Below are 7,133 nucleotides of genomic sequence, written 5' to 3' on the forward strand. Positions count from 1 at the left end.
AGAAGGGTGCCTGCTTCCTTTTCCATTGTCCTCTCAATACAGTGCGTATTGGACGCTGTGGTCTGTTTTGGCATTGCTGTAGGTGGTAAGTTCAGGATTTTCACAAGGGAGATATTGCACTGTGAACAGAACTATTTGTCTCTCTTTTTTATGTATCCAAGCTATTGTTTAATGCTCTTGCAGGCTTCACACACAAGGCGCAGCCCAGGGCAGAGGGCAATGGAAGGTCCTGTACTACCCTGATTCTGAACTGCCTGGGTGCTTCTTTGACCCTTGTTGACTTCTCTTACTTACAGCTGCCTTACTCTGCTGGCCATGGCTGGTCCACAGCCTGGAGCATCTGTCATGCTCAGTGCTATAGAGATTGCTCTGCTGAGATCAGATAACATCCAGCACCATCTCCAGCACGAACCCTAAGACAGTGTTTGCAAGTAGGGCAGCAGAGGGCCAGTTATGCCTGCTGCGTGTTGGTCGTGCATTGGGGTGACTCTCCTCCAAACCCTTTTAGAGCCCCTGTGTGTTGCCAGAGCATTGGTAAGCCCTCTCAACAAAGACAGTTTCCAATCTTTCTATAATAACTCCATCCTCTCACTTGTCCATTTCTGGAACAGCCTCTTTCTTAGGGGAACATCAATGAATGTTCTACAAACGACAATGGGGTCTCTTTTTTTGAGTGTTTGAGCACAGTTCATTCAGGCATTTCTGGTGCTGAATGTGTTTGACACAAGTCCTATTCATTCCTGGGACATGGCCTCTGCCAAAAACAGAGGGATTTTTTGACTTGTAGTCAAGCAACCATGGGAACTGTAGGCTCCTAACAAAGCATTCTGGAAGGCCTGTTTTTCTCAGTCTGAGGGGAATGGTAGGACTTGTTGTGAATCTCTCCGGTAAGTAGGAGTGAGGGAAAGAGCAGAAGTGCTGATACAGAGCAATCCGGGTCACCAGGTAAGCTGAGCTGAAGGACACAATATGGGCTTTAATACAGCTAAATATAAATGTATACATCTAGGAATGTAGACCATACTTATAGGATGGGGTATTCTATCCTGGGACACAGTGACTTGGAAAAAGATTTAGGGGTCATGTGGATAAACAGCCTAACATGAGCTTCCACTGTGATGCTGTGGCCAAAAGAGCTAATGTGATCACTGGATGAATAAACATGAGAATCTCAAGTAGGAGTAGAGAGGCTATTTTACCTCTGTATTTGGCACTGATGTGCCTGTTGCTGGAGTCCTGTGTCTGCCTCTTGTGCCCAAAATTCAAGAAGGATGATGGGTTCAGAGAAGAGCCAGAAGAACGATTTAAAAATTAGGAAGCATAGCTTATAGTGACAGACTCCACGAGATCAATCTATTTATCTTATCAAAGAGAAGATTAAGGGGTAACTTGATCACAGTCTATAAGTATCTACATGAGGAGAAGTATTTAATAATGGGCTATTCAATCTAGTAGACAATAGTATAAGATAATCCAAAGGCTGGAAGTTGAATCTAGGAAACTCAGACTGGAAATAAAGTGGACATTGTTGGTGATGGTAATTAACCTCTGGAAAAATTTACCAAGTATAGTGCAGGATTCTCCATCACTGACAATGTTTAAATCAAGACTGGATGTTTTTCTAAAACAATCTGCTCCAGATATTATTTGGGGAAAAACGGTAAGGCCTGTGTTATATAGGAGGTCAGCATGCTCAAATTAATGTTGCGGGAAGGACAGGACCCACAGAAGCAGTAGAGTGGGGGGTGAGATCTTCCCAGCCACAAAAACACAAGGGAGTCAACTTGCTGGGAGCTACATGTGAGCAACTGCAGTGCTGCTCTCCTGGCTCATTCGCTGAGTATTCTCAGAGCTCCATGCTATCACTAGACCGAGCTGCTAGCATGGAACGGCCACCAGCATGGTCAGGCTTTGGGCTTCCATGAGTTGGGAGGCAGAACTGGAATTTCTATGCACTCTGAAGAATAGAATTGATCGTGTAAATAAGTATTTGTTCTTTAAATGTTGCTATAGACAAAGGTGTATTTGTCAGAAATATTGTACATGGATGTGAGACTTTATGTATTTTTGTTTTATTTTTCTATATATAACAAAATTTGTCTTTTTAATTTTGATAAAAGTTCAATGAAAAAATCTTTGCAGCAGTTCCAGTATTTAATTTGATGGGTTTTTTTAAATGTCCCAGATGAATTTATTTTTTCTGGTTGTTGCTTTGACTGTGTAGAGTGTTAATAGTCAGGATTTTTTAAATAAAATTGAGAATCTGCCTTCTTTACTAGAGAGTAAGGGGTAAAGGGAGGGGAGATCCATGTTCAGAAAGCTTGTTTATTTACCAGGTAGGTCAGAGAGGCAGCCAGTTCACATGTTTAGATATATCTGACTATCCTCATTAAAACTCTGTAGCAGAATGTAAAATACAGAAAACACCTGTTCTTGTGTTAGCCAGGAATATCTGTACTCACCATTCAGTGATGGACACAGTCCTGCTGTGCCTTTGATTTGAAAGTAAATGTCACATTTTCCTTTTTTAATGGCTATAAACACAGAATCTAAGAGTTTCTTTCATTTTTGCAGCAATAAGCTTAATTGATGGCTCCAGAGATTGTGAATGCAGGATCTCTGGGAATCTGGCAGAGGACGCCTTGCTTCTGAAATCATTGGAGCCTTTTCATCTGGGCTGTAAAGAATCTTGTGACCTGGAGAAAACCCACAAGGGAGCCCTAGTATTACCCATAATGACTTGTTATTCTCCTTTTAATAAAAGTAACTTCTTGTTGTGGCTGTGTACTGCTGAAACCTGAGTGGTGTGCAGGGGCTCTTTAGCTATTTCTTTTCCATAAAAATCCATTTATTTTTTTCCTCTTGAAATTAGAAATAAATAAAACAAAGGGTCACTATTGTATGTTAAATCCACCAGGGGTGTTCCGAGACTGGGGAACATACATATTTTTATGTTCAGTCAACTCACTTGGGTAATCTTTACCTATTCCGTACACCTTTCACAAATCCATTTAGTTTGTGTTGTTGTTAGAGGAGTTGGGTCCAGTTACAGTTTGATTGTGTGGTGTATGTCCACCTCGGCACCTCAACCCTCCCTCTGCTCCGAAACCTTCCCATCACCAGTTCCCCTTCACTTGTGGCAGAGCTTCCAGACACGGCCCTGGGCAGCAGGTTCTCTTGCAGGAAAATAACAGCACAAATCCTCCAAACATTTCACTTTGCAGGTCGGACCTCAAGGAGACTGAGACATTCCCTCAAACAAGTCCACACAGAAGAGAACAAACGAAATCAGGTCAGGTTGTTTTAAGGGCTGAGGCCTTAAAGTTAAGGGGCAAAGTGGTGACTTGATTACAATAGATAAGTACCTACATGGGGAACAAATAATTGGATCTTCAATCTCGCAGACAAAGCTATAACAGAATCCAATGGTAGGAAGTTGGAATTAGACAAATTTAAATTGGAAATAAAGTTTTTAAAAAGAAAAGGAGTACTTGTGGCACCTTAGAGACTAACCAATTTATTAGAGCATAAGCTTTCATGAGCTACAGCTCACTTCATCAGATGCATATCGTGGAAACTGCAGCAGACTTTATATATACACAGAGAATATGAAACAATACCTCCTCCCACCCCACTGTCCTGCTGGTAATAGGTTATCTAAAGTGATCATCAGGTGGGCCATTTGTGTGGGGGGGTCGAGGGTGAGAAAACCTGGATTTGTGCTGGAAATGGCCCACCTGATGATCACTTTAGATAAGCTATTACCAGCAGGACAGTGGGGAGGGAGGAGGTATTGTTTCATATTCTCTGTGTATATATAAAGTCTGCTGCAGTTTCCACGATATGCATCTGATGAAGTGAGCTGTAGCTCACGAAAGCTTATGCTCTAATAAATTGGTTAGTCTCTAAGGTGCCACAAGTACTCCTTTTCTTTTTGCGAATACAGACTAACACGGCTGTTACTCTGAAAGTTTTTAAAGTTGAGAGTAATTAACCACTGGAACAATTTACCCAGGGTCGTGGCAGATTCTCCATCACGGGCAATTTTTAAATCTAGATAGGATGGTTTCTAAATGATCAGCTCTAGGAATTTTTTGGGGAAATTCTATGGCCTACATTATACACAGAGCTGTAACCAGGGCAGGGTATGCGGGGCAGCTGCCCATGGCTCAAAGCCACAGGGGCGGAAAAATGATGAAAAGAACTGGTTTGGCAGGGAAGCAAATATGCTTGGTCTCCCCCTGGGTGCTAAATGCCTAGTTACGGATCTGATCGTACAGGAAGTCAGACTAGATTATCACAATGGACCTTTCTGGCCTTAGAATTCATGAATCTATTAATTCTGCTTCCCATTACGCTTGTATCGTAAGTGTACTGGTGCAAAACTGGCATAAGAGAGGTCAGAACTGGGCCCATGATATTCCACACAAAGAGGTTAGAATAAGTTTACAAAAGCGAAATGTCTGCACTGGTTCAATCTCAAATCTTAAATGCCTTACCCGTTCCTGCCCCAACAGTGGTCAGAAATTAACCACTGCCGTTAGATCATTCACAAGAAGTTTAGCAGGGTAGGCTCTATGTGGAAAATCTCATCCCAGACTTAACTAGGCAGATGCTATGGCTCTCCATGATTCTCTTTGTTGCACTGTCACCGAAGTCCAGCAGGCTGAGCTGTGCTGGTTCCTAGTGCAAGGCTGTTATTCGAGATGGAGGACCAGCTTTCCTTAGCCACCTCGGTCTTGTGGTTAGCACACAGGACTGGCAGCCATGGGTTAAGTAAAAGGCATTTGAGAAATGTATCTAGATTCCCCCTACCTTAATAAGGAGACATTAATCTCTCCCTTCCACAGATGTACAGAACTTCTCAACCCCCACATCGAACTGGACATTAGGAGGGCATGGTTGGGGGGGATAAGAGGGGCTGGGCAGTGGGAAGTGTTTGAGTCCTTTCTTAGAGTTAGGGAGGGTTTGATAGCAAGGAGGTGGGAGTCAGGGGCGTGTCCGTGGTGTGAGGACTCAGGAGAAATTTCAGGCCCTGGTTGTGTCAGCTGGAAATCAGGTGACAGATGTCTTTCCGAGGGGTTCATGTTGATTGCTAAAAAAGCTGAGGTTTTTTTTTTTTAGCTTGGAGTAATTAATGCATCTGAGCTATCCCAAGGTAAAACACTGTGAACACAAGGCAATATACTTGGACCACAAGGTACCTTTGGCAAGGTCAACCAGTTGTCTTAACTGGGCCCAGAAGTGTACCTTAACTGTGAACCCTACTGCATAATGTAGGGAAAATTCATAGTGTCACAATAACATATAACAATAAATGTTGATGGGAAAAGGTGTAAAAGTGAGATAGACAGTGACTGAATTACTCCAAAGAAAAAGACCATCTGATATAACTCAAGGACTGTGTTAAGATCATGCCTGGTAAACAAAAGAAGTGTGGGACCAGAAATCAACGAACTGAAAGTGATGTGTTGGAGACTACATCTAATTGATGGACAAAACAAAAAGGGGATGGGCTATTCCACCCATCACCATATTGGGTTTTTTAAAAGGCAAAAACTTTTGGAGGAAAATTAGCTGAAGAAAAAACAGCTGCCCGCCAACAGCCACTTCTGCAAGCTTTCCTATCTTGGCTGCCTACCCCCACCATTTCCTGGAACCTTGGGTTCGAGCATGACACCATTGTTCCTTCTTCGGCTTATCCTGAGAGATATTTTGACCAGACCAGGCCAGAGAGAGTGATTCAGATGACATCACCATCTCCACCAGCTCCAGCTAAATCCCAGATAAGAGATTTTGTCACCCCCACCTCTGTGGTTGTTTCCTTCCCCACTTTCTTTTTTCTCTTTCCTGACCCTCGTTTGCCATCTGTTTAATAAGCATCTGGCTTAGCCTGTCAAGACCGAATATTTTGCAACACAGCTTTGAGTGTGTGACCGGAAAGAGGCAGTAAATCAATGCCCTAAACAGCCCGAGGTGGTATAACTTCACCAGGTCTCTGAGTGGCTGATGAGACCATGTGTTTTGCCGATGTTTCTCTAGCAATGTAGCTGCAAGTGAAAGTCTACACCAGAGACTATATTTTTTTATCTTTACACTTCTTTGTTTTTTCCATCTTGCGTGTGTTTGTCTTTTTTTTTTTCTTTTAGGAAAAGAGATTGGAATTTAACAACAGTAACAATGACAGCTCCAGCTCATCTCAACTAACTTCTGCTTTCCCCAAAAGAGCAGTTTTTTCCATCTTTAATACCATCAAAGAGACTGTTAAACAAGTGTTTTTATTTCCTTTCTAAAGACTTTCTCCATCTAAATGGAAAGGGAACAAGGAATGTTGCTAAAATGGAAGCCTTAGTTAGTGCTTTACATTTCAAATATTTTACCTGTTTTTCCTTCTTTTCAGTATCTTTCATACTGAGTAAAATAAAATAATAATGGTGTGCTTGTCATGGTCCTAAGCAGGCTGTGATCTCTGTATACCAAATCTCAAACTTTGTTTAACAGTGTTACATATTGAACAGTTACTGGGTCATGTTAATACCTTTGTCTCTTTGGGCCCATGTATTCCATCTACATTATCCGTGACCTTGGTGAGTTTACCTCACAGTAAAATTAAAGTGTTTTGTCTTCACTGTGTTTTTTTTACCTTGAAATAGCTCATGTGCCTTCGTTACCCTGAGGTAAAATACAACTCTTTTAGCAATGAAGATGAGCCCTTAATTATATCTCATGCTGACTTTGGGGGCACGGTCAATGAATCCCAGCCCATGCCAAACACAGTGGGTACAGTTAGGTGATAACTGCATTGTTCTTGTGAGAGTTTGTTCTGTGGGCCTCTTCCCAAGGACCTGCCAGCATGCAGCTTCTTCTGCTCAAGGACTGATTTTTGTGCTGCTCCAGAGTCCTTTATGTTAAAACTCTGGTTTCCACTATTTCTTCTTCTTCTTTTATTATTAATTAATTATTAATTATTAATATTATTATTATTACGGTTTAGAGGCATCCGACTTGATAAGAGCCCCATTGTGCTAGGCACTGTACATTGTAAATGAAAGTCTCTTCCACAAAGAGCTTACTGTCAAGATTGACAAGACAGGCAAAGACAAGATCATTATCCTCCTTTTACAGACAGGGAA

At 41.9% G+C, this 7,133-nt stretch overlaps 1 long non-coding RNA gene across 1 annotated transcript; it reads left to right on the forward strand.

Moving 5' to 3' along the window:
* Positions 1–860: 860 nt before the first annotated feature.
* LOC140908110 (uncharacterized) lies at positions 861–2,776 on the forward strand. The gene is made up of 2 exons (XR_012157759.1): positions 861–945; positions 2,575–2,776. It is a non-coding gene; the product is annotated as an uncharacterized lncRNA (long non-coding RNA).
* The last annotated feature ends 4,357 nt before the right edge of the window (positions 2,777–7,133 follow it).

This window comes from Lepidochelys kempii, chromosome 3, assembly GCF_965140265.1.
Source record: "Lepidochelys kempii isolate rLepKem1 chromosome 3, rLepKem1.hap2, whole genome shotgun sequence".
NCBI classification, from domain to species: Eukaryota; Metazoa; Chordata; order Testudines; family Cheloniidae; genus Lepidochelys; species Lepidochelys kempii.